Source organism: Mesoplodon mirus (genome assembly GCF_964341445.2).
Source record: "Mesoplodon mirus genome assembly, chromosome: 13".
NCBI classification, from domain to species: domain Eukaryota; kingdom Metazoa; phylum Chordata; class Mammalia; order Artiodactyla; family Ziphiidae; genus Mesoplodon; species Mesoplodon mirus.
The window spans coordinates 25197702-25224768 of record NC_138989.1 but is presented as its reverse complement, the minus strand read 5'-3'; the positions used below and the strand labels follow the sequence as shown (position 1 = coordinate 25224768).

General features: G+C 56.4%; 1 gene segment (V, D, J or C); it reads right to left on the bottom strand.

Moving 5' to 3' along the window:
* Positions 1–23803: 23803 nt before the first annotated feature.
* Positions 23804–25733, bottom strand: LOC309814588 (Ig lambda chain C region-like). The segment is given in 2 exons: positions 25673–25733; positions 23804–24258 (listed from the first exon to the last, which is right to left on the bottom strand).
* Between the last annotated feature and the right edge of the window lie 1334 nt (positions 25734–27067).

Below are 27067 nucleotides of genomic sequence, written 5' to 3'. Positions count from 1 at the left end.
CTCTGGGCTCTGGCAGGGCCTTGGGAGCTGGAATGAGCTGGAATCTGGGTCGGGGGCCAGGGCTCCACCGCTTACCTGCTGTGTGACCTTGCCCAGGTCACATCCCCCACCCTGTGAAAGGAGAGAACGATCTTCTCAGACTTGTGCATCCGGGATTTCTAATGAACCATCCTGGGTCTTTGCAGGTGTGATTGCGACCTTTCAGAGGAATGACAACAGTGGCCAATAGAGGGCACTGTCGGCTGGAGCCTCTGTGTGCACACCTGTGTGAGCGTGTGTGCATGTGTGTGAGCGTGTGTGCGTATGTGTGCGCACCTGTGGGGGTGTGTGTGCATGTGTGTGTATGCCTATGTCGGGGTGGCACGGTACGGGGACATGAGTATGTGACCAGGAATGCAGCCCGGACAACTCCATTTGGCCCATGAGCACAGTCAGGTGACGATGGTGACATCTCTGTGTGGGTGACACCCTCCATGCGATGCCTGGTGACAGCCTGGCTGGGCTCCCAAACTCGGCCGTCCTGCCCCCAGGTCAGCTCCTCACAGGCCCAGCTCCAGGCCCCAGCCATGGACTGAGGTCCCCAGGCTGGGGGAGAGCTGGGCTGGGGCCTGGCCCGTCAGAAGGGACCCTGGTCTGGGGGCTCAGTCTGCTCCCTGAGGCCTGGAAGTCCTCTCTTCTCTGACACTGCGTACCCACCCACTCATGATAAATAAGCACTGGACACCGTGCCTGTGGCCCCCGCATGTACTGTCTGCTCAGGGTGGGACTGAGACTCACCCACGGGGATGTCACACACGGGCTGCCTCTGAGCCTGGATGGTGGCTGGGGGTGCGGGTGGGACCCCAAAGGCCCAGAGGAAGAAGACAGGCACTAGGCCTGCAGGAGCCAAGCCAGGCTGGGGCCCGTTGATCAGAGAGGAGCCTGGCTGGGAGGCCTGGCCGGGAGAGTGCTGGCCCTGTGGCCTTGACTGCAGAACCTGAGGGCTCCTCAGCTCACAATGGCCAGTGCTGAGTCTTGGGGTGCAGGTCGTGGGGCTGGAGCCTGGCTGAGCAGAGGGGGCCCCTCAGGGCCAAGGGCGTGTGAACATCATGGGTGTGGTGGGGGAGAGCACTGGGCCTTGAGTCCAGCAGCTGGGCTCACAGTGTGACCCAGGCAAGTCCTTTGCCCCCTGTGGGCCCGGTTTCTCCTGTGAAATCTGAGTGGGTGGGACCCAATCTCTAAGACCCCTTCCAGGTTCCCCAGTAACCCTCACCCCCTCTGGCTCCTGGGGCAGCCGGGCTGGGCAGCCGGGACCCCTAATGGGCCTGACACCCCAGACTCTTGAAATCAAGGCCAGGGAGATGGGGAATCAGGCCCTGCTGTTGAAGACGCTGGGGCTGGGGACCTCCCCTCCAATGCTCCCCCATCAAGGGCAAGCTGGGGGTCTCTGGCCTCAGAAGCTGAGGGACCAGACATTATTTGGGGCAGAGGGGCCAGACCCCTTCCTTTGGCTCTGACTGTGGAGACCACCGACAGGGCCTTCCCACAGCTCCAACTGTGCAGACTCCACAGACCCCAGCCCACAGCCCCCCACTCCCAGCATTCACACACTCCCCCCGCCCACAAATCCCAGAGCAGTGGGGAGCTGAGCTCACAGCCCTGCGCCTTCTCTTCTCACTGGGGGCTCCATGCTGCCAGGGAGACACACAGAGCAACCGTGGTTGGAGGGGAGGGGTCCGAAGACTCCCTGAGAAGGCGGCTTCCGGCTGGTTCAGGCCAGCTTGTGGTGGGTGCTCTGAAGAGCTGGGAAGAGGCCTCGGGGCCCCTGTCTGCCTTCCGCCTCAGAGCAGAGCAGGGGTCAGGTGGGACAGGTCGGGGGGCAGTGTCCTTGGGCCCCTCTCTGTCCACGCCTGTGCCATCCCTTCCCTACGATCCAGGGGTCCTCCCGGGCTCTGAGGGGTGGGGGGCAATGTGTGCTGCCTTTCTGGAAGCCGTTCTGGAAGGAGCTCTCAAAGCCTTAGACGGGCATGACTTTGATCCCTGTGGGGAGGGTCAACCCGAAGTCAGTGGTGGAATCCCTGCCCAGGGATGGAGGCCGGGGTGTTGGCTGCATCCTGTGCGGGACAGTAGTGCCCGGAGGGACCCACTGAGTGTCATGAGAGCCGCAGGTTCACAAGCGTGATGCACGCCCAGGTTACCACACATGCGTGGGTGTGCTGTTCAGTGACGAAAGGAAAATATCTACCCATCCATCTCCTCTCCTCTCTCTGTCATCTATGTATCTATCTATCAATCTATTATCATCTTTCATCTATGTATCTATCATCTATCTATCCATCATCTATCTATCATCGATCATTGATCTGTTGTCTGTGTGGAATGTGAGGTCCAGTCCGGAAGGACACAAACCAGGTACAACCAACGTGATCTTCAGGCTGTGCTGGAAACTTCCCATCTCTATACCTTTTTTCCTATTTTATTTGTAAAGAATCTTTGTATATCTTTTTATAATCAGGAAAAAATTCAGCTGTCTCCATTTTTTAAAACAAAACAAGTAGAAACAATGCATTGGACAATGACAGGCCCTGGAGAACCCCTCCCTCCGACCTCAGTGTTGGTGGTCCTACTCCAGGGGCAGATCTGCCCAGTGGTAGCCAGCCAGGCACACAGCTGGGTTGGGGGGGCCCCTCCATGTCCGCAGTGAAAGCAGTGCTGGGCAGCGTGGGTGGTATCAGACACAGTGTTGAGAGAAAGAAGACACACACAGTCTAACTTTTAAAGAAAATTTTATTTTATATTGGAGTATAGTTGATTAACAATGTTGTGATAGTTTCAGGTGTACAGAAAAGTGATTCAGTTATACATATACAGGTGTCTATTCTTTTTCAAATTCTTTTCCCATTCAGGTTGTTACAGAATACTGAACAGAGTTCCCTGACACACACTCTAACTTAATCTATGTGAAGTTCAAAAACAGGCGAAGTTGAAAATGGTTGGTTTAAGGGCAAACACAGAGGACCTAAAACTATAAGGAAAAGTAAAGAGATGATGAAATCAGGGTTCCTGAGGTTGTGGCCACATTCTGAGCCTGTGAAGTTAATTAATGGGAAATTCACATCACAGAGAAGCCGCCATTTGAAATGCACATTCACAATGTCATGCAACTATCACCACGATTGTTTGTACTTTTTAAACTTTACAGACACATTTTATTTATTTGTGTTGTGGTTTTTACAGTTTACAATTAAAAGAGGATTAAAATAGAAGGAAATCCATCAAAATATTAGTGGCGGCTCTTCTGGGTGAAATACATGGGGTGCATTTTTCCCCCTGTTTGTTTTTCTGTAGTCTTCACGTTGTTTACAGTGAGCAGTTATTATTTTAAAACCAAAGACCAAGACCAGTAAACTCTATTTTAAGAGGAACTCAGAAAACAAACAAGGTGATTCTCCCTGATGCTGAGCTGACACCTGTGTCCTTGCAGCTCATCTACATCCTGTTACCTCCAGCTGGGCCTGGAGTTTCGGGCCCCAGAGGCACCTGCACCTCTCTGTCAGGATGGCCCTGAGACAGGACACAGATCTGTCCCAGGCTCAGCAGTTCCCTCCCTGGATTATCCGCTGCAGGTCACACTCGTGTTTGATAAACTCTATTTCCCTCTGTTTGGGCCTCTCGCTGGGTTGATTTTCATCAGCACAAGATCATGAACTGTAAGTCCCCTGGGGGAGTGGGTGAGATGTTTTGCCACCAGCCACTACCTCTTTCTCCCTCAACTTTAATTTATTGTTAAAGTCCTCTTATAACAAACTTGAGAGACAAATTTAAAAAGAAAGTTGAAATTCCTCACAATCCTACTGCGCAATCCAAATGGTGACCCCTGCAGTCCTCCTGCCATGCCCCAATCCTGGTGGCTTCTGCCTGGTACACGCTGCTACCAGGTGGCAGTAATCCTATCTCAGGCCCTGTGTTCCAAGGCAGGCCCCCGCTGCTGGGTAAGGAGGGTATCACGCTGGACTGAATTGCCTGTGTACTTGGCTTTCCTCTGACCCACCGAGTGCTCTTGTGTGGGCTTAGAGTCTCTGTTTTTCCTTAATGAGGGTCTTGGATTAGATCAGTGTGGTTAGTCCTCCACAAGCCACGGCCTTTTTTCTGCACAAAACCCTGGACCTCTCCCCACAATCAGCATTTTTACAGACACACTTCAGGGTTTCTGAACTCCCGAGTTAGATGTCCTGGAACACCTCCAGGCCTCCAGGGAACACTGCTACAGAGAGGGCAGGATTGAGCCTCTTCTTTGTGACCCCAGATGGTAGACCTCAGATCCATCATTGCACCCTTACTGGGTGCTGTGCTGAGTGCTTTCCTGAATGATCCCCCTGAATTGTCTCACAGCCCCGAGGCGTAGCTGCCGCTGTCATCACCTCCACATCACAGAGGAGGACATGGGAAGGACAGTCACCTGCCCAAGGTCACACACTTGGAAAGTGGTGGAGCCAGGATTGGAACCCAGGTCTGTCTGGGCTCCAAGCTCAGGCTCTTCCCACAGCTGTGCTCCAAAGCCAGGGGTGAGTCAGCTCAATGCCCTGCAAGGTCCTTCCAAGGCTAAGAGTGCACCTGAGAAGCCTCTCGGATTTCTAAAACATCTTCACGCATATGTGTCCTTTCAGTGTTCTTCCCAGCAGTTTGTGAGGTGGGCAGGGCAGGGGCTGACATCATCTTTGCCTGCAAGGGGACAAGGCTTAGAGGCACTAAGGAAATGGCCCAAGGTCACACCAAGTCAGGATCAGAGCTGGGACTGGAACCTGGGTGTCGCGTTCAGCCCCTTTCCACAGAGTTGCCAGGCACTAAGGTTCTGTGTTTCTCATAATTAGGATCTACCCACCCACACAAATATCCATTCATCCATTCACCCATCCAATTACTAACCTACCCATGAACTCACCAATCCACCCACTCATCTACCCATCCATCAATCATCCAGCCAGCCAGCCACTGACCCATCCACCCACACATCCATCAATCATCCAGCTATTTCCCCATCCATCCACCCATCCACCCAACTGTCCATCCATCCACTCACCCACCCAACTACCCACCTGCCCATGCACCCACCAACCCACCCACTCATCCATCTATTCACCCGTCCCTATCTTCCTTCCCTCCCTCATTCAAACTGTTTATTGAGAGCCTTGAAGCTGCCAGGCACGGGGCTGGGGGCGAGATGCAGAGTCTGCAGACCCAGGAAGGGGGCTGCACCTCTTCCTTCGTCCATGAGGATTCTGGAGCTGGAGCTGGGGCAGGAGGCAGGCAGGCTAGAGAGATGGCTGTTGAGTCCCTGCCTTTTGGGGATCTGGGCCACAGCACCAGACTCACTGACTGGGGCTAAACACTTGTATTTTTCTGGGGAGAAAGTGAGGAGTGAACAACTGAGGTGTCTTCATGTCACTTACAGGACTGCTAGCTGGCAATGACCTTAAGTGAAGAGTTTAAATAAAGAGTTTAGGAGTATAAGAAAAGAAATGACATATCTACAAGCTCCTATGGCACCTATAAATGTAATTAGGATTAACAAACTCTACATGATGGAGAGGGAGTTTCCAACAATCATTTCTAACCTGTTTCTTCCATTCACTGAACCTGCTATTCTGTGAAAGGATCTAGGTACATCCCCTCCTGCATTCCTCAAGATGGAAATGTGAGGCGGCCACTAATATTATCAACATCGGCCAGATCAGAACACAGGGAGAGAGATTAGTTGCCAAGGTAAATTGTCGCCTACATGGCAGAGAAGTTTGTCACCCTAGGTCTTCTCACCTACATGGACTGTGCTCTGATCTACCACATAATTCTTCCTGTCCAAAGAACTGGGTAAAAATTCTTGAAGCCTATCCTGCTCTGCTTCAGACAGCGCCTCTTTCCTTCAGAAGTTCTGCCCATCCTGGCCTGTGTCCCACGCAAATTTGCTTTATTGGTGGGAAGGTTTTTATTACTCTTTGCAGAAATTACTTAAACTTTTTGTTTGCAATCGCTCACGCTTCTGTTTTTAACTGTATTTAAAAGGGGGTGCTTTTCTCTGATCCTCTTTGCTCAATGCCTGCTGCTAGGTATTCAGCACCCCTGGAATACCTTCTCTCTGTTTTTAGGGGCTCAGTAACCTTCCTGCCTGGGTGTGGAGCTGGTGGAGTGAGAGAGTTTCGTGGATTTGGACATGACCTAAGACCTAGAGGTAACAATCCATCTCAGCATTGTAATGATCTCTTTCCATATACATTTCTCCCATTGGACCACTGCCCAAGAGGGATGACTCTCTGTCTTTTCATCAGTGTAGTCCCAAACCCTGTACCCAGCCTGTCACGGATGTAGCAGGCAAGCAATAAATATTTGTTGAATGTTAAGTGAGTTGGAATAAATATCCTTACTTAAGTGAAAAAAATCTTGTTTTTCATAATTACCCAATAAATCAGAAAAGTCAAATGTGCCGAATGAAAACCAACATTACCTGTAGGTCCACCGCCACAGGTAGCCCCAGGTAAGAGATATGGACATGGATGTGGATGTAGATACAGAGACACGCTCACACGTGCCAGGTCTTGTCTTGTGACCTCTTGGGGATAATGTTATTTTCACAATGCCGTTCAAACCTTCTAACACACCATTTTTAGAGGGTCGTTGATCTTGAATCAGTTTACTGTTTCGTTTTCTGATGATAAAAGTAATCCACATTCTTTGAGAAATGAGAAAGTACAGAGAAGCATAAAGAAGAAAATAAACATCTGATCTTGCTACCAGGGAGGATTCAGCGTGTTGGTGTGTATCCTTCCAGAATTTTCCCTATAACAGTCATGTCCTTTTCACAAAGATGGGCTCAGATGAGACCTCCTCTTGTCACCTGCCCTTGTCCCCCGGCCCCCACGGTGGAATCCGTCCATGGCACGTCTCCAAGGCTGTTTGGAGCTGTGGATGTTAGTCTGTCTGAATGTATCTCTGTTAGAGATGCAGGGCAGGGTACCTCGGCGTCTCTGCGCCCTGGGCCGGTGATGAACTCCCACGAGCAGGGCTGCTGGGTCAAAGGGGAGTGCGTCCCCATCCCACGGACACGGGGACACATTCCCTCCTGAAAAGATGGGATGCGTCCGTCTCCCTGGGGCCCCTCAGAATCACGGGGTCTTGGGCAGCCGGAGGCCTGTGCTTACCCCCTCGTCCACCCATCCACTCATTCTGCTGCCAGAAGGGCCTGGGGCTGGGAGTCTGGGACCGGAGCCCCTCCCTTCCCATGCTGACTTGCTCTGTGCCCCGGGTCATTCCCTTCCCAGGGCCCTGCTGACAGTGAGGGCCACCCCTGAGTGGTTCTGAGATCCCCTGGGGTAGGGCCCTCCAGGATTCTAGGACCCAGGATGGAGCTGGGGGAGGTTGTGGGGAGGCAGCCAGGGGGCGGCATCAGGCCCAGGCGGGGCTGAGAGGGGGCTGGGAGGGGGTGGGGGAGGGGGAGGATTCTGCTACCCCCACCTGCGAGCTGCACAAACATCCGACTACAGCCCTGAAACTGCCCTGTCCCGTCGTCCCGGGCCACACCTGGCCCTGTTTGTCACCCGTCCCACGCCCCGCTGACCACGGGCCCAGTTTCTCTTCCCCTTACTTCTCCCTTTTGTCACCCTGAGTTCTGGTTTCGGCCAACGCAGGGTTAACTTTAGCCTGGGGATTCCCAGGGGTGGTCAGCTGCAGGCAGGGCCCCTGCTCCACCCTCTCCTTGTCCTGGCCTGGCCCCCACCCTGCTCCCACCTCGGGCCTCACTGCCCCTCCAGGCCCGGAGCCTCCCTGCTCAGCCCCTTCATCCAGGAATCGAACAGTTTTCCTATAGTTTCTGGCCCACAGGGTCCCTCACCCAGCACTCCCTGAGCAGAGGGGAAAGCTGGGGCCCAGAGAGGGGAATTATCTTGCCCAAGGTCACACAGCATGTCAGAGGCAGGTCCCAGGCAAAGAGCCCAGGAGGTGACAGCAGTGGCTGGGGTGGGTGAGGGTCACCATGGTCCAGGCACCTCACAGACATTGGCTCCCTTAATCCCCAAGTCCACCCTTTGGGATAGAGACTTATCACCCCCTTTAGAGCTGGGACGAGGAAACTGAGCCCACAGAGGGAAGCAAATGGCCTAAGGTCAAGGGCTGAGAAGGGCTGTGGGTGAGGGGGACCCTCCCTGTCCACCCGGGGGTCTGGACTCCTCCAGGCCCTTTGCCACCAGCCCTCCCTCCTTCCAGCCATGGGGCGGTGTGGCCACTGGGTCCACTCTCGGGCCTCCTTTCTTCTCCCCTGACTCGGGCCGGGGCTGGGGGGTGATGGGGGGAGGTTGCCCACAGGAGGCTTCTGGGGCCTTGCAGAGGGCCGCTTTCCATCCGGGTGCCCCTGTGTGGCCTCAGTTTCCTGTCCCTCAGAGGGGAGGCCCCAGGTTGGGAGGGGGAACACCAGGGGCTGGCTCTGTCTCGCTCTCTGGGATGTTAATCATTTTGGGCCTCAGTTTTCCTACCTGTGAGATGGGACGGTGATGCTGGCTGTGAGCCCCACAGAATCCAGAAGTGGCTCAGCTGGGTAACTCGTGTTGCGTGTTTCGTAAATGGTTCGGGACAGTAGGCCACTCAGTAGCCTCAGGGCGCAGCTGCCTTTTGGAATCTCAGATCTGGTCAGGACTGAGGCCTTCAGGGCCTCTGCCCCCCGCCTCACCTCTTCTGAGCCCCATCCCTGTCCCTCTGCTGGGCTCCAGGGCTTGGGACACTCTGGCCCACCAGCCGGCTTCACTGTGTGCGGCACAGAGAACCATCCCCCCTGGAGAACTCCCGGCCCACCACCCCCCGGTCCCTCCCTGGGCCTGCTCCCCGCACCCTCTGCTCGTCCTTCTCTGCCCAGCATCTAGTCTGCGTCTGATTCCTCTTCCTCCCCAGGGCAGGGCCCTGCCATGTGGCACCGAATGCAAGGGATTGCTGGGCGGTGAGCAGGGTGGTGGGCCAGGTGGCGCGGGAGACAGGAGTCTGGAGTCTCCGAGGCGGAGGGGTCAGGGTGCTTCACTGGGGGCCTGTGTGCGCCAGCCGAGGGCTGCTGCACCGCCCCCCGCTCTGTGCCTTTGCTCATGCTGACCCCCCGGGAGGCCCTTCCTCCCTCAGCCCCTCAGCCCTGGGGGTCCAGCTCCAAGGCCCTGTTTTGAGGTGGCTGAAGTTGCCACTGCTCCCCTTGGCTGACACCCCAGGACCCCAGGATCCGCCGTCCTTGTCTTCCCTGCTAATGTTTACTGGTGGGGGAGGATCTCTTGGCACCATGGGCTCTGGGCTGGGCAGGGGCGAGTTTCCCTGTCTTAGCTTCACCTCCAGGACGTGACCTGGGCCCACAGGGGCAGTGAGGGGCGATGGGCGTGAACACTGGTTGATGAGCTGATTGATCAGTGCTGGGGTGAGGGCCATACTCCCCCAGGCTCTTGGGTGCGGGCATTCGCCCCCCGGGTACTGCACATCTCATGTGTCAGGTGATGCGATGTTATGGCTGTGGCTGGTGGGCCTGGCTCCCGGCTTCCCTGGGCCGGGGGACCTACTGGCAGTGTCCCCTGAGAATGAGCTGGTGGAGTCAACCCTGTGGAAGTGATTTGCTGTCTTTGGGGGTGAACTCAGGAAACTGTGGCTGGGTGCTTGTCCCCCATCTCCACTCCCATCAGGACCTTGGAGCCCTGGAATGTCCTGGGAAACTCTCTGATTGGAGAAGGACAGGGGAGGAGAGGAGAGAATAGGAGGGTCAGCCTGGAGGGTGGATCGGGGAGGCCTGTAACTGTGAGTGGGGGTGGGGTGGGGAGTCAGGTCACCCACAGGGCAGGAGGCAGCTGGCCTCACCATGCTGACCCATCTGTCACACCTCTTGCCCTCTCTTTGACCTCAGCATATCGACCGAGCACAGGGCAGACTGGGCAGGGAACAGGGCACCCAGTGTCCAAAGACCTCTCCTTCCATGGTGAAGCAGGCACTTTGCAGGTCTAACTTTGGCCTTGACTGGGCCAGTCCTGCCTTTCCTGGGACATGAGTAGCTGAGAGTCCCACACAGGCCAGGCCCCCAGGAGGCCCGAGGGAGGCTTTTTGGATGGATGGATTGATGGATGATGGGTAGATGGATGGATGGGTGGACAGACAGATGGACAGAGAGATGGACAGACAGATGGATGAGTGACTGACCAATCTGAGGTCCTGTCCATTGGGGAAGGACCGCATGAGGCCTCTTGGGGGACATCTGTGCTCTGGGCTCCTCATTATTACCCCAGACCCAGGGCTCCCAGTGCAGTGATTGTGAGGGTCCCCATTTCTCCCCGCTTCCCCGTCCTTGGCCCAGTCCCTTCCCCAGAAGAGTCCCAGGTGTGGGGACAGCAGGGAAGGTGTGACTGCAGTGCCCCATGTCCAGCCCTGGCCAGCCCTGCCCCCCGGGCTCCTCTGAGCCCCGAGTGTCTGACTGTGTCCCACATCAGCCGCAGCTGCGTGCCTGGCGTTTAGAGAGGTCCCTGGGGGCCCCGAGGAGGGGGTACGACCCACACAGACACAGGATTCTGGAACAGAAGATGCCTCTTCTGATGGTTGATTGACATGATCTCTGCCCAGCTCAGGCCTGGGCGCAGGGGCTTGGGCAGCCTGGGTGCTGTGACGCAGGTCCCTTCTCCAAGGGAGCTGGTGGAAGCTTCCAGAACTGGAGCCATTCCTCCCCCCAGCCTGGGGAGAGGGAGGCACCTGCTTCCCCGGGCTGGGCCGGTTGGCGTTTCCCGGCTATTTTGGGCATCAGGGCCTCTTGGTTTCACCAGGCCAGCTGCGCGGAGGTGAGGGTGGGGCCCGTGGGGAGCCCAGGGGTGCTGGCCTGAGGCCGGCTGGGCCCGAACAGGCAGATGCTAATGGCAGCAACAGTCAACCTCAGAGACCAGCAAACGTCCATTTTCCATCTGACCGTCCCTCCTGGACCCCAGGGAGCGAGTTTCCACTATCACCAGCCCGGCTGCATGGCGGGGACACAGGCCCCAAGCCACCAACCCAGAGTCAGGGCTGTCCTGCCCCCTGGCCGCCTCCAGGCTTGGCCGTGGCCCCTCATGAGGCCCAGTCGGGCACACCCAGCCCTCACCCTGGCTGGTTTCTCCAGGGCACGAGGCCGTCCTGCACAACACCACTCCCTCTCTATAGGCTGCTTCTCTGTGCCCACAGGAGCCCCAGCAGAGCTGCATTGCCACCGCTGAGGTCCCTACACATGGTATGTGCTCAGGAAAGGGCTGCTGAGCAGTGGCTTTGCCCCGGGCAGTGACTGCAGCAGGCCTCATCCACGCAGGGCCTTGGTCCACACTAGCACTGAGCTGGAGGCCCAGTGTGACCAGGGACCCTGCGGGTGGGCTCACCAGGCTGCTCTGGGGTCCCACCTTCCCTCGGAGAGCCGCTCTCGGCCTGCCCACAGCAGCCTTTCCGTCCTCCTTAGGGAGCCTGTTTGGGGTCTGGCCAAGGCTTCCTCCCTCCTCCTGGGATGGTCAGGAGACCCCAGCATGTTCCCAGGAGGCCGGGCCCTGGGCGGGCAGGGATTGCCCATCTTGGTGAGGGCCGGAGGGGGATCCAGACTCTGGTGCCCAGCACAGCCCTGGGCACAGAGGATGCTCAGTGGATGCCAGCCCTGACGTGAGATGTCCCCAGGCCGGGTGTGAGGAGCAGAAGGGATCTGGGGGGTTGATGTGGCCACAGGAAGAGAGTGTCACCCCGACCTGTGTGGAAACACATGCATGGCAGTGCCCTGGTGGGTCGCGCTGACCATTAGCTACTCTGTCCCTGGAGTGGACACAGGGCATCTGATGACCCAGCCCCTCCCCTGGCCCCTGTCCTTGTTGCCCAAGACATTCTCCCTGATTCCTCCCAGTTTCCCTGGGGACAAGGGCTGCCCAGAGGATCCGTTCCTTGTAGGTTTCCACACATGCGGACCTATCACTGGGTGGGAAATGGTGTCAGGATCACACTCAGGGCTCTCATGGGTGGGTATGGTGTGAGCTCACACCAGGGCTCCAGTCAAGGCCCACAGGGCTCAGGAGCCCCATGGTGACCCCCTGGGGGTGGCCCTTGGTGAGGCTACTACCCCCATCCTGAACCTCTGTCAGGGGACTCGATGGCACTGCACAGTCAGCTGACCACAAAGCCTGGTGCTGGCCTTGAGCCCCACATTTTAACATATAAGGAGAGTCATTCAGCCATTCAGCAAACAGTTTCCCTGCGCTCAGACGACCAAAATTTATCATCCACACTGGGACATTTCTGGGAGTGGAAGGAGCGCTATTAATAATCTTGTAGTATAGTCTGAAGTCAGGGAGCCTGATTCTTCCAGTTCCGTTTTTCTTTCTTAAGATTGTTTTGGCTATTCGGGGTCTTTTGTGTTTCTATACAAATTGTAAACCTTTTTGTTCTAATTCTGTGAAAAAATGCCATTGGTAGGGGCTTCCCTGGTGGCGCAGTGGTTGAGAGTCCTCCTGCCAATGCAGGGGACATGGGTTCGTGCCCCGGTCCGGGAAGATCCCACATGCCGTGGAGCGGCTGGGCCCGTGAGCCATGGCCGCTGAGACTGCGCATCCAGAGCCTGTGCTCTGCAATGGGAGAGGCTGCAACAGTGAGAGGCCCGCGTACCGGAAAAAAAAAAAAAAAAAAAAAAAAGCCATTGGTAATTTGATAGGGATTGCACTGAATCTGTAGATTACTTTGGGTAGTATAGTCATTTTGACAATATTGATTCTTCCAATCCAAGAACATGGTATATCTCTCCATCTGTGTCATCTTTGATTTCTTTCATCAGTATCTTATAGTTTTTTGAGTATAGGTCTTTTGCCTCCTTAGGTAGGTTTATTCCTAGGTATTTTATTCTCTTTGATGTGATGGTAAATGGGATTGTTTCCTTAACTTCTCTTTCTGATCTTTTGTTGTTAATGTATAGGAATGCAAGAGATTTCTGTGTATTAATTTTGTATCCTGCAACTTTACCAAGTTCATTGATGAGCTTTAGTAGTTTTCTGGTAGCATCTTTAGGATTTTCTATGTATAGTATCATGTCATCTGCAAACAGTGACAATTTTACTTCTTTTCCAATTTGGATTCCTTTTATTTCTTTTCCTTCTCTGCCATGGCTAGGACTTCCAATACATTTTAAATAAAAGTGGAGAGAGTGGATATCCTTGTCTTGTTCCTGATCTTAGAGGAAACACTTTCAGTTTTTCACCATTGAGAATGATGTCTGCTGTGGGTTTGTCACTTATATGTAGAATCTAAAAAAATGGTACAAATGAACCTATTTACAAAACAGAAAGAGTCACAGATGTAGAAAACAAACTTATGGTTACCAGGGGGTAAGGGAGGGGGAAGGATAAATTGGGAGATTGGGACTGACATATACACATTACCATATATAAAATAGATAACTAATAAGAACCTACTGTATAGCACAGGGAACTCTACTCAATACTCTGTAATGACCTACATGGGAATAGACTCTGAAAAAGAGTAGATATATGTATATGTATAACTGCTGTAGCAGAAGCTTGTTGAGGTACCCCCATTATGTTAGCCCTTATCCAGCCCTTACTCTTTCTGCCTGTTCAACCTGTCTCCTACAGATATTTTTCCCCCTCTCTTTCTTGCTTAATTGCACTCTGAAAATGATTGCCCTCTAGCTAAAGTTGTACTATGCACCTGATATTTACTTCTCCAAGACGACACTCCCTAAGACTCCTTTCCTTTGGGAGCATTCTTTATTCCAGAAAGGTGACGGGAAGATAACCTCGAGGACCACCAGAACCTGTTCCGGAACCACCGGACGCCAGCCCTAATGATCTCAATGTCTCCAGGAGAAAAGAAGAATGCAAGACTACGTCAGTCCCGATCCTTTTCTACAGCCCTGTTTTCCACCCTGAAACTATAAGACCCCTTCCTATTTCCCAGGAAGGGGTTCACAGTCTTGAGAGCATTAGCCCTCTGTGGCTCCCTTTGCCTGGCAAAGTAATAAAGCTGCACTTTTCTACTCCTCCAAAGCTCTGTCTCTGCGTTTCTATCCAGCACCGGTGAACAGAGGCCAGGGTTTCAGCAACGTAACTGATTCACTTTGCTGTACAGCAGAAACTAACACAACATTGTAAATCAACTGTACTTCAATAAAAATTAATTAAAAAAATAATCACACCAAGACATGGGCATGAACTGGGAACGTCAGTGAAATCTAGGAGGCAGGTCACCCCCTGGACCCCTCCCTGGGCCCGGTGTTCTGGGGGAGGCTGCCACTGGGGGATTCCTGGCCAAACAGGATTAGGTTTGCTGTGATCCAAGGTGACCAACTGGCTTTTCAGAAAAACTGGTCCAAAGACTGGCCCTGCCAGGACCAACTACCCTCTGTCACATCACTGCGTTTGTGTCCGTGAGACCGCTGTGCAGTCCCTCCAGGTGACCATACAGAAGCGGGGGTTCTCTGGCCAACTCGAGGGAGTGCGTCCCCTCGAAGCCTCACAAAGTCTCCTGCACAGCAGGAGACTTAGCCTGGCGCGTGGATGCCGGTGGGGGATGCTCCTCTGTGTGCAGCCAGGGACCCTGGCAACCTGGCCCGTTCCTCCCACCCGTCCTGCTCAGGAGCTGCAGGGAGGAGGTTGATGCCCCATCACGGGCACAGGTGGGCCGGGGACGCAGGACCTGACCAGGAGGAGGACAGCACTCTCTGAGAGATGTAGACATCACGTTGCTGTGTCCTGTGTCACTGAACCAGCGGGTGTGGCAGCAGACAGCTGACTGCTCCGCGGACACCCCTGGAAGCTGTATTTTCAAAATGGCAGGGAACCTGGGTTTAGACCTTTGTGTTGGGAGTGAGGGTCTGTATCCAGAGAGACACAGGCCGGGGCAGAGCCCCTTGCAACCACTGCGGTGCTCTGGTGAACACTGAGCGGGGAAGGACAAGGGTGTTCCCCTGCCCAGACCTGGCCGGGCTGTGCTCTCTTGGTGACGTTGCAGGTCTCACAGTGGGCCGGGAGAATCACCCAGCTCAGCTCAGTAGAAGCTCCTGGGCCACCCCCAGGGCCCCAGCAGTCACCTCCTCTCCCCTCCCCCAGGGCCCCAGCAGTCACCTCCCCTCCCCTCCCCCAGGGCCCCTGTGCCCTCCCTGCCCGAGGCTATTCCGGGCTCTGCTGTGAAGGAAGCCACAACCCCCCTCCCCCATCAGTCACCTCCCCCAGTCTTGGCCTCCCACAAGGAAGCCCTGGACGGAGGGTGCTGCCCAGGGTCGCACAGCAGGCAGGGCAGGGCCAGGCCAAGCCCCCTCCCCTGACCTGACACTCTTTTTTATTCCACAAAGAGTCAGCCCAGCGTGGACAGCCGCCCCAGCTGCCGGTGCCCTGGGGCCACCAGTCTGCAGGGGCTGTCCCGGCTCTGAGCTGAGCTGGGCAGGCCCGGTGCATCCCTCATGGTCCGTGTCCCCTCTGTGAAGTGGGCAATGGCAGCCCTGATGGGGACTTTAAGGCTGCCTGAGGGGCTGTGATGAGACCTGTAGATGTGCCAGTGCCGGCTGCTGGGGGATCTGCCACTTGGGACCGGGCAGTGGATGAAATCTTATCCCAAGTGTGCGGGAAGATGCTCCCTGGGTGGGGAGCTGACCTGGGGGCTTGAGGACACGGTGGGGTCAGCGTTGGGGTCAGCGATGGGCTCTACGGCTGTCTGCCCAGCACATGAGCTGTTCCAGGGCAGGTGGTCCTGTCTCCTTGCTCCCAGCACTGGCCCACAGCACTGCTCACTGACAGTTTGCTGAATGAATGAGTGAGTGAATGGATGAATGACATGTCTCGCAGGGCTGAGGAGCTGTGGAAAGAGCTGGGGGTGGGGGCAGGTCAGCCAGCAGCTCACCCTGTGACCCTGGGCAGGTCCCCCAACCCGCTGTCATCCCGCTGACAGAGCCTCAGTTCTCTTCTCTGTGAAATGGGCCCACAAAACCTGCCCTGCTTTGCTGTATGGACTCAGAGGGTCCATGAACCCCCTCCTGCCTGGCCCTACCTGCACCAAGTCAGTATAGATTGAGGAGCCAGGGTTCCCCCACCCCACAGAGCCTTAGGATGCCTCTGATGCCCAGAGGCTGTGGGGTCGTGTGCTCAGCACCGTCTCCTGGCTAGCACTGCACAGCCTCCTTGGGAAGGGGGGGTGACCTCGGAAGGGGGGCCCGGGTGCCCACCGTGTGTGTTGCCCTGAGCACCTGTGGCCGCCAGCAGCTGCCTCAGCTCTGGAACCTCTGTCTCCTCATCCATGAGGTGAGGGGGTGTTAGCACCCACCTCCTGGGCTCGTATGGGGGAGTTAGAACACGATCCACAGGCAGTACCCACCTGGGGCTCTGTCCTCGTGGCAGAGAGATGACAGACACCTGCAGCAGAGCTGGGGACAATCAGTCCATAACCAGGCAGAGCTGGGGATGGTCAGTCCCACAACTGGGCAGAGTTGGGGACAGTTCTGCAGTAAGTTGACAGCAGTCATCAAGAGGCCCCCTGATGCCCGTCCCGCACCCAGCTGACCCTCTGAGGCACTGAGGGGGGTGCAGCTCCTGCCCTCAGGGCACCTACCTTCTGGAGCGAGGTCAGAGCCCTGGTCAGGCTGGGAGATTGGACGGATAAAGAAACAGGAGCCCCTTTCTTTTTTTAATTAAAAAAATTTTTACTTTATATCAGAGTACAGTTGATTAACAATGTTGTGTTAGTTTCAGGTGTACAGCAAAATGATTCAGTTATACATATACATGTATCTATTCTTTTTCAAATTCTTTTCCCATTTAGGTTGTTACAGAATACTGAGCAGAGTTCCCTGTGCTATACAGTAAGTCCTTGTTGGTTATCTATTTCAAATATAGCAGTGTGTACATGTCAATCCCAAACTCCCAATCTATCCTTCCCCTCCTCCCCCCCCCCGCCCCCCGTAACCATAAGTTCATTCTCTAAGTCTGTGAGTCTGTTTCTGTTTTGTAAATAAGTTCGTTTGTATCACTATCTTTAGATTCTGCATATGTGATATCATATGATATTTATCTTTCTGTCTGACTTAACTTCACTTAGTATGATAATCTCCAGGTCCATCCCTGTTGCTGCAAATGGCATTATTTCATTCTTTTTAATGGCTGAGTCATATTCCACGAGCCCTTTTAAGATGCAGCCAGTTTCTAGCTCCCTTGGACAGAGAAGGAAGGGCATCCAGGCTGCTGGCTCCCCGGGGCCTGATGACAACACAGAACAAATGGGGAAGGGGAAGGGGAGGATAGAGGAGAGAAAAGAGGATCCAGGAGAGGGGATTTGGGGGCTGAGAAGTTTCAAGAGAGAAAGAACGGGGTGTGGTTCTCAAATCCACTCAGAGGCTGACAGTGGGGAGGACGGAGAGGGGATGGTTGGATTGGGCCCCTTGGAGGTCACTGGTACCTAGGAGTGCAGGGAAAGATGGGGTGATGGCAGGAAGGGAGGGCGACATGGAGCCCCCAGAGATGTGCTGTAAGGGGCTGGAGGGAGGAGGGTGTGGCTGGAGAGAACGTGGCCCCCAAGTCGGGTCAAGGGTGGGAGACAGGTCCAGAGGGACCGGAGGGGGTGACAGGAAAGTGGGTTGGCCTCAATGTGCCATCTTTGAGGGTCAGAGCGTGGATGCATGGCTGCCAAGAGGGGCGGCCTAGGTGAGCCAGATGGCTTACCCTGGAGTGACTGAGTGCCTTGGAAGCCACTGCGGGTGCCTGCTAACTGAGTGAGGTCACAATCAGAGGCACTGCCGGAGTGCCCCGTGTCGCGGGCTCAGGGGGGTGGGTTCACACTCGGTGACCCTACTGCTTTCATTTGAGGAAGTACAATCCTCAGGAGTTTGTCAGGTCACGGAGACCATCCTCCAGTCTGGGCATCTCATTACCTCCGGGTTATTTCTTTCCCCAGGATCATGTCTGTGGGCCTATAATGGCCATCGGGAGGGAAACTGTGAGCTGCTGAGGCTTGAAAGCTAGTGCTGGGCCCCAGAGACGGCCTTCCAGCTCTCTGACCGCTGGCCTGCGTGTCTGGGTCCTCCGTTATTGCCATATCGGGACCAGGCAGGGCCAGGACTGGTCCCAGCTGGGGCAGGGCTTGCTCGGGCACTTGGAAAACAGCAGCTGATTGGCAGCCAGTGGTCTGAGACCTGGAAGGGGTTGGGTCACTCGTGGGCTGGTAGTGATTCCAGCCCCAGTGTCAACTGCAGGGAAGGGGACTGGAGTGGGATGTGGTTACAGTGACCGCAGGGAAGTGGGGTGTCTCTGAGGTTTCACGGAGGGGCTGGGACATCCGAGGGGTGAAGCATCCCCATGGCTGACAGTCCAGTGGCTGCTCCCTGGCGGGGCATCCGTCCATCATGGGGCCTGAGATTCCCAGAATTCAGGGCCGCTCTTCCGTATGCCCCTCTGCACGCCCCCCAGGAGTGGTGGTGAAGTCTCACATCCCGGAGGAAGTGGGGACTCCAAAGGTTCTTGGTGGGAAAAGGCAGAGGCAGACACAGGGACCTCAGCAGGGGAGGAGAGGAGACGGCCTGCTGCTCTGGGGGGTGGGGGGAGGGCTGTCCTGGCCTCTGAGCTCCTGCTGTGCTCAGCATTGGGCCCCCTTCCCTGGACCCCAGACCCACAGCTCCTCGGACAGCAGCCCCTGACTGAAGGTGTCGTGACAGTTCCTGCATCTTTAGGGACCAGGGAGTGGGAGTGGGGGATTGGGCCTGGGAAGCCACCTACTGGGGACTGACCCTCTTGGTGTTGGGGCAACCAAGGGTGAGCCCTGTGGTGACCCTCCCTGGGAGCCTGGACTGAGGCGGGGTCTTCAGAAAGAGGCGACCCTCTCTTGGCGTCTCCCCCAGTGCCCTGACCCTGCTTTCTGACCCAGAGCATGAGGAAGCCAGCCACTCTGACCTAAGGCCCCTGTCCCCCATGGTCCCTCATGGGCCCCAGCAACTCTGTCCCCTTAGGCCGTGTGTCCCAGGGAGGGGGACCTGATTCAGGTAGGCTCGGAGCTCCCCAGGGAGGAGGCTGGATGAGTCAGGAGGGCTCGGCCAGGGTGGGCAGGGCACTGGGGGCAGCTGGGAACCGGGGGGCAGGATCTGAGCTCTGGAGTCAGGTGGGGGGCTGGGGTTCAGTCCTGTCGTGACCGTGGGCAGGTCACTCAGGGTCTCTGGGCCTTGTGTCTCCATCCGTAGGGCGTGTATCGTTATAGGATCTTCCTCCGAGGGAGGTTTGATGACTGACAGGTAAGGCCTGGAGAGCATTTAGCTGGGGCCGGAGGGAAGCAGTGCCCCAGAGCTGAAGCTAACATCAGGCTCCTCCTGTGAGCCCAGGAGTAGAAGGGGCCGCAGGAGGCAAGGGAGGAAGGAAGGGGAAGCCTGGGCTGGGAGGCCCCCAGGAGTGGCCCAGCCCAGGGACCAGGAAAGACACAGAAGGAGAGGAACGTGGGCAAAGGTCCCCAAGGCCTCGGGGATCTGGGAACTGGAGCTGTGGTCAGACGAATAAGGCCCCAAGTTGTCCACATGTCCACGTCCTAATACCCAGACCCTGTGAGTACGTCCCTTATGGGGCGACAGGGCTTTTGCAGATGTGATGGAGTTAAGGGCCTTGAAATGCAGAGATTATCCTAGATTATCTGGGTGGCCCCATGCAGGGTCTTTAGAAGGGAGGGTCAGAGGGAGGGGAAGGGGTGTGGTGATTGGGACAGAGGTCAGGGAGCAAGGGAGAGAGGTTAGAAGCTGCTGGGGCTTTGAAGCAGGAGGGAGGGACCTGAGCCCAGGACTGGGGATCCTCTAGAGGCTGGAAACGGCCTCTGGAGCAGCTTGGCCCTGAGACACCTCAAATTCAGCCTGTAGGACTCATTTTGGACTTCTGCCCCCCGATCTGTAAGAATAAATGTTGTTTAAAGCTTCTGAGTTTGGGTGACTCATTATAGCCGCTAATGCAGGAGCTGAGGGACAGAATCACCCACCGCCATGGCCCACCCTGCTAACTCCCAAGTGCAGTGGGATCTCCATAGCCCAGGGTCCCTGCATGAAGGGCTTGGGCGGGGCTGGGGCTGGGTCTCTCGCCACACCCTTCATCGTCAAAGTGGCTGGAACCCCCAGACCCCAGGGGCCTCGCAGAGACACCAAGTCCCTCCACAGGATGGGGCTCTCCCACTGACAGCATGACGGAAGGGAGGAGGCGCCCAGTAGACAAGCCCCAGGAAGGTGGCATGTGCCATTCTGGCACAGACCTGAGAGAGTGCCCCTCACCTCTTTGCTCCCACCTGGCATAGCTGGGCTGTGAGTGGGGGGCAGCTTGGGGGTCCCAGGACACCCAAGAGGGCCTCAGGCAGGGGTGGGAGAGGCTTTGGGTGTGTGCAGGGTGGTGGTCCACCCTGGGTCCAGGGACAGGAGCTTTCCTGGCTACACGTACCCCGGGAGCCAAATGAGGGGACGGTTACTATGTAACTACACTATGTACGTAACCGTACTATGTACAGTTACTATGTAACCCCCCAGAGACGGTAACCTGGTTGTACCGGAGACAGGAACACGGAGGGCTCCCCATGCAGGGGCAGCTGTTCCACCTGGTGGTCATCACCACATCATGAGGTTGCCAGGTGATCACCTGTGTGTGTATCAGAGCCCGGTTCCCGTCAACGCTGAGGCCTTGGGTAAAACATGTCCCCACTTTTAACCGTGGTACAAGACACCTGGCTTCAGCGCTGAGATACCAGTTTCCCTCCAGCAAAGGCTTTGTTGAATCTCAGAGATTCTGAGGCACCTATTCCCTCCTCGCATTGGCTCCTGGGGAGCTCAGAGCTGATCTTTGTCACGTGCCCGAGCTTCCAGGCAGGGTTTTTGTGGGACAGTTTCCTTCCTAGCTTCCTCCTACTCCTCTTGCAGCCCTGCACCTGCCGTCGGATGAAGAACTGAGATGGACCCCAGATTTAAGAGCCCATGAATCCAATGTTGCTGGAGTGTCCTGGCCCCCGTGGGTGGTCCAGCCCTAGGGAGTGACAGGGAGGGTGAGGGGGGGCAGGAGCTGAGCTGGGCAGCCAGGGAGGAGGGCATCCTGGGGGCAGGGCCAGGAGCAGAGGGGGTCCAGGCCAGGGCAGGAAAGACAGGACGTGGGTTGGGGGGCGGTCTAGGGCGTCCCCACCAGGGCAGGGAGGGAGGGCTCATCTGGCGGTCACCAGCCATGGGCAGCTCCGGCCAGGAAGGTGGCAGGGGGTGGATACGGCCCTATGCTGGAGGAGGAGTGGGAGGAAGGAGAGGGCGGATGGGTGATGTGTCCTGGCTGGTTGCCTGGGAGATGCCCCCACCCAGGAGACTGTGAGCCTCTCCCCTTAGTTACTTTCTCACTGGCGCCTAGGATTCCCCACCCCACCCCCAGAATTCTGGAGAGGGTGCAAATTAAATATGAGACAAAAAAAGAAATGAGCAGAGAGCATGATTTCTAAATAACGATGAGGACATTTTATTGCAAGTTGTTTGGTGCAGGAAGAGGACTGCGGTGGGCCCAGGTTGGGCAAGGGGAGACCCTACCGGATCCTGTTGGGAGAATCTCTATGCCCTAATTTCTTTTTTTTGGCCATGCTGTGTGGCATGTAGGATCTTAGTTCCCCGACCAGGAATGGAACCTGTGCCCCCTGCAGTGGAAGCGTGGAGTCTTAACCACTGGACCCACTTGGAAGTCCTGGATGCCCTAATCATGGGAGCTCTGGGCACCCTCTTTGGCCCCTGACCCTTCAGGTTCACACATCTTCATAACTTGACCTCCTGCCCTGTGCTCCCTGCTGCTGCCGACATCAGCTGTGACCTCTCATCCTTCCTGGGGCATCTGTCTTCCTGAAGATCCCCTCCCCTCAGACCCTCTCCCCATGTCCTCATACAGCATGTCCATCCATCCATCCGTATTGGTGTCAGGTCTCTGCCCTTTTGGGGAGGGGGTTTCTTGCCTCATAGTCTCAGACTGAAGAATCCGGGGAAGCAGTTCAGATATTATCCTGGAGGCAGGGGAGTGGGGGAGAGGGCCTGAGGGCCAGCAGTGGGCGAGGTCCACACAAGAACAGCAAGTGTAGGGAAGTTGCAGAGGTGAGCTCTCCTGGGTCCTGCTGCCCTGATCCCCTGCTCTGGAATATTCTCTGGGCTTTTCTAGGTGAGAGTGAAACTATCCCTCAAGGCAACAGGAGGAATCAAGAGGAGAAGGTCCCCGGGAGAGACCTCAGGGTCACAGTGGCGGGGAGCAAGAGGGTCACTGAGACCATCCCATCCTGTCCCCAGCCGGGGTCTAAGAACAGTGAACAGACTAAAAGGGTGAGGGTTACAGGCCCCAGAGCAATTCAGACCCCAGCCCCAGACAGGACAGAGAAAACAGAAAAATCTACCCAATTGTCACTTCTGACCCCAAGAAGATGGAAAGGGGGAGACTCACTCAGGATGGTCAGCTGGGTCCACACAGCACACAGTGACACAGCCTCGAACATAAACCCACCTGTCAGCCATCCAGCCCTTAACCTAGGCCCACCTGCAGTTGCACTGAGGCTCCAGGACCACCCTCTTTGTCATGGGAGCTAGTCTGGCCTCGGGGAGGGAAGGGGAAACCCCTCCAATCCTGCAACTTCACCCCTGGGAAGTGGGGCTCCACCCATCCCCAGTCGTGGGAGGGGCAGGAGGGATGTCTGGGTGTCACATCACATCCCAGGGAACTTCCTTTCTGGAGAGCAGCTTCAGGGGGGTGACAGTGGTGGGAGGGTGGAGCCTGTTTAGCACCCTGAGGGGATGGAGCTGTGCTCTCTGCAGAGCGAGGCCACGGAGCATTCTGGAGGCTCCATTTCCTTAGAAGCATATCCAACAGGGCCATGTTTGTAGTAACTTGTGTGTGTGTGTGCAATTAAAGGTGCAGCTATGAGATCCTATGTTAGCACCTAGGACAGTCATCTGCGAGGGTCTCTGATCCCATTCTGAGCTCCTAAAGAAGTGTACCAGTTGACAGACAAACCCACGGCACCTTCCTAGAACATGACTCCGGACCTCGAGCTCATGGGGCCCATTGACCACCATGGACACTTGGACATGAGGCAGTTGTGGTGGAGTCAGTGGTGGGCTGACTTCTAAGGGTCAGAGAGAGAAAGGCTGACCTCGGCCCTGGGGCCTTGAAAGGAGGCAGGACCCACCTGACACAAGTGGGAGGAGGGATACCCTGGGGAGTGTGGGATGAGTGACCAGGGTCAAGGACCAGAGATTCCTGTGAGTATGACAGTGAGGGCCTGGGGGAGGGGCAGAAGGCAGTGTCCCTGGGGACGTGGGAGCAGGAGTGGGCTGAGAGGGGGAGCAGTGGGGGTGACTCTAGGACGAGGTAATGAGGAATTACCAGGGTGAGTTTTAAACCAAAGGACACATGGAATCAGTGGGTCATCATCAATGGACAGAAGGACACTTGAGGGGGAACACAATCCAGAATGTGATGCTGAGGATTCCAGGGAAGGGAGCTGAGGTATTGTCCTGGGGGCCCTGGCAACCAAACAGTGTGTGACCAGGACAATCAGACGTGGAGGTGGTCCACACGGGGGAGGAAGCATGGAAGCCGGTGGGGAGGGTGGACAGACTTCCATTTCTGCAGCTGCCCGATTCCCTGTTCTCGAATGTGCTCTGGGGGGGTTCCCTGGGTGACAGTGAAACCATCCCTTGCAAAAGCCCCAAGACTCCATCCTCTAACTTGTTTCCCAAAAGGGTAAGAGGATTTTCTTCACATGTGAGGTTGGTTGAGTTCAGGACAGCAAATGTAGAAACAAACATGAGCAGAGAGCACAATTTCTGAATGACAATGAGGACATTTTATTGAGAGTTGATTGGGTGCAGGAGGAAGGGCTGGGGGGACCAGGATGGGTGGGTAGACCCTCCAGGGGTCCTGTGGCTCCAGTCCCCTGAGGGTGGGAGGACCAGGACCTAAGTGCACTCGGAAGGCGACACTGTCTTCTCCACGGTTCTCCCCTCGTGCGTGACCTGGCAGCTGACCCTGTCGTAAGATTTCCACTCGCTGGCCGTCAGGGCCAGGTAGCTGCTGGCCGCGTACTTGCTGTTGCTCTGTTTCGAGGACTGGGTGGTCTCCACGCCCCTGGTGATGGTGTTGCTGTCTGCCTTCCAGGCCACCTTCACGCTGCCCGGGTAGAAGTCATTGATGAGACACACCAGGGTGGCCTTGTTGTCGCGGAGCTCCTCACTGGAGGGCGCGAACAGAGTGACTGAGGGCGCAGACGCGGGCTGACCTGCAAAGTCGGGGAGAGACGGGAGGTCACTGGGGCAGCGTCCATCACGGGAGCCCCTGACCTCAGGAGAAGCGTGCACAGGTGCCCAAAGTCCAGTGCATGGATCCCAGGCGGGCCCTTGCTCCCCTGAGGTCAGGCAGTCATGGCTGGGGTCGCTCGCCTTCTGTCAGGGGATCCTCAGTGCCCGACTCCTGGGAGTTCGGGGCTCCCTTGCAAGTCTCCATCTCTTCCTCAGGCTCCCACGTCCCATAAGCCACATCCCACCCTCTGCTCCCTGGTGCTGCCTGGCGTCCACCCTGAGCTCCCCTCTTTCCTCTGGGTGTCTGTCTGTCCTGGGCATCTGTCTGTCTGAGAACTTCCCCTGGTTTTCGTCCGGTGTCGTCATACAGGCCGTCTGTCTGTCCCCCGCTGAGGCTCTCTTCCCTTTCGGGCGGGGGTGTTGTTGCCCACAGTACCCCTGACACCAGCCTCGCAGCCCCCAACCCTCTAGGGCTGCCACAGAGACCCCTCTAGGGCTGCCAGGGTGGAGGGAGCGTCAGCCCCGGGGCTGGGTCCAGGGAGTCCCACAAATGAGAGTTTCCATGTGGGTGAATGTTGTGTTCTGAGCCTGGGGCTGTGTCTGTTCTGAGGGGTCCCCTGACCTGTGAAGTCCTGCTGGGGATCTGTCTGTCCTAGGACATCTGTCTGCCTGGCCGGGTCAGTTCCTGTCACCTGTCCCTATGAGGAGTCCCCACCCTGGGCGTCTGAGCTAGGGGTTCACGTCCAGTGTGTAACTGGATGCGGTGACCCTTAAGGCCCGAGTGTCCTGAGATCTGTGCGGCCTGGGGTGTCCTGCTGGTTGGGAGGAGGATGGGGACCTAGCACCCTGAGGCCACCTTCTCAACGGGATACTCGTCTACCCTTCCCCCGTGTACTGTTCCCTCCTCCTCTCTCCAAGTTCCCTGGCTTTGGGGTCCCTCACTAGCCCCCATTTGGGTCCCTGAGCAGAAAGATCCCAGGATGACAGCCATGCTCTGTCCAGCTCTTTCCAGTGTCCTTCCCACATCCCTGGACCCGGTGCCCCAGCCCGAGACCCCCCCATTCCTTGGACCTCAGCCCCTCCATTCTCCTCAGACCCTGGGGCTGGGCACCCTGCGGAGGGAGCTGACGTCCCAGCATCCAGAGAAGAAGGGCCTGGAGGGAAGGCTCGGGATGGGCAGAGCGAGGGGTGGCAGGAGGGTCACTGAGCCCATCCCCACCATGCCCACCAGTTGCTGTGAAGAACGACAGGCTTGGGGGGGATGGACAGCCTAGAAGGGTGAAGGGGACAGGCTCCAGAGAGTGAGACCCCAGCCCCAGACAAGAAGGAAAAGACCAGAAAATCTGCCCAAATTTCACTGTGGACCCCGAAGAGGAGGGGAAGGGGGAGACTCACCCAGCACGGTCAGCTTGGTCCCTCCGCCGAACACAGCACACAGTGACACAGCCTCGAACATAAACCCTCCTGACACCCCCTCCACCGCCTGCCCGGGCCCACCTGCAGCTGCACAGAGGCCCCAGGGCCACCCTCCTTGTCATGGGGGCTGGTCTGGCCTTGCTGAGGATGAGGGGGCACCCCACCCCACCAGCAACTTCACCCCTGGGAAGCAGAGCTGCATCCATCCCCAGTCATCGGAGGTGCGGGAGAGACATCTGGGTGTCACATCACATCCCAGGGAACTTCCTTTCTTGGAGGAGGCGGTGGCCACTGGAGAGCAGCTTCGGGGGATGTCATGGTGGGAGAATGAGTAGCCTGTTTACAGCCTGGAGGGGATGGAGATGTGCCCTCTGCAGATTGAGGTCCGGGACATTCTTGAGGCTCTACTCGTCCTAGAGGCATGTCCAACACGGCCATGTTTGTAGTAACTTGCATGTGTGTGTGTGTGCGTGCATCTAAAGGCGTAGCTATGAGATCCTACGTTAGCACTCAGGACAGTCATCTGTGATGATCTCAGATCCCATTTTGAGCTCCTAAGGAAGTGCATCAGTTCACAGACGAACCCACGGCACCTTCCCAGAACCCGATTCTGGACCTCGAGCTCAAGGGGCCCATCGTCCACCATGGACACTTGGACAGGAGGCACTTGTGGTGGAGTCAGTGGTGGGCTGACTTCTAAGGGGTCAGAGAGAGAAAGGCTGGCCTCAGCCCCAGGGCCTTGAAGGCAGCTGGGACCCTCCTGACACAAGTGGAAGGAGGGCTATCTAGAGGGAGTGTGGCATGAGTGACCAGGGTCAGGGAGAGTGTGACAGGAAAGCCTGGGGGAGGGGCACGGGGCCGTTTCCCCAGGGAGGTGCGAGCAAGAGGGGCCCTGAAGAGGGGGACACTCTAGGATGAGGTTTGGGGAATTACCAGGGTGGGTTTTGAGCAAAAGGACACATGGAATCGGTGGGTCATCATATATAGGACCGACAGACTCTTGAGGGGGAACACAATCCAGAATGTGATGCTGAGGATTCCAGGGAAGGGAGCTGAGGTATTGTCCTGGGGGCCCTGGCAACCAAACAGTGTGTGACCAGGACAATCAGACGTGGAGGTGGTCCACACGGGGGAGGAAGCATGGAAGCCGGTGGGGAGGGTGGACAGACTTCCATTTCTGCAGCTGCCCGATTCCCTGTTCTCGAATGTGCTCTGGGGGGGTTCCCTGGGTGACAGTGAAACCATCCCTTGCAAAAGCCCCAAGACTCCATCCTCTAACTTGTTTCCCAAAAGGGTAAGAGGATTTTCTTCACATGTGAGGTTGGTTGAGTTCAGGACAGCAAATGTAGAAACAAACATGAGCAGAGAGCACAA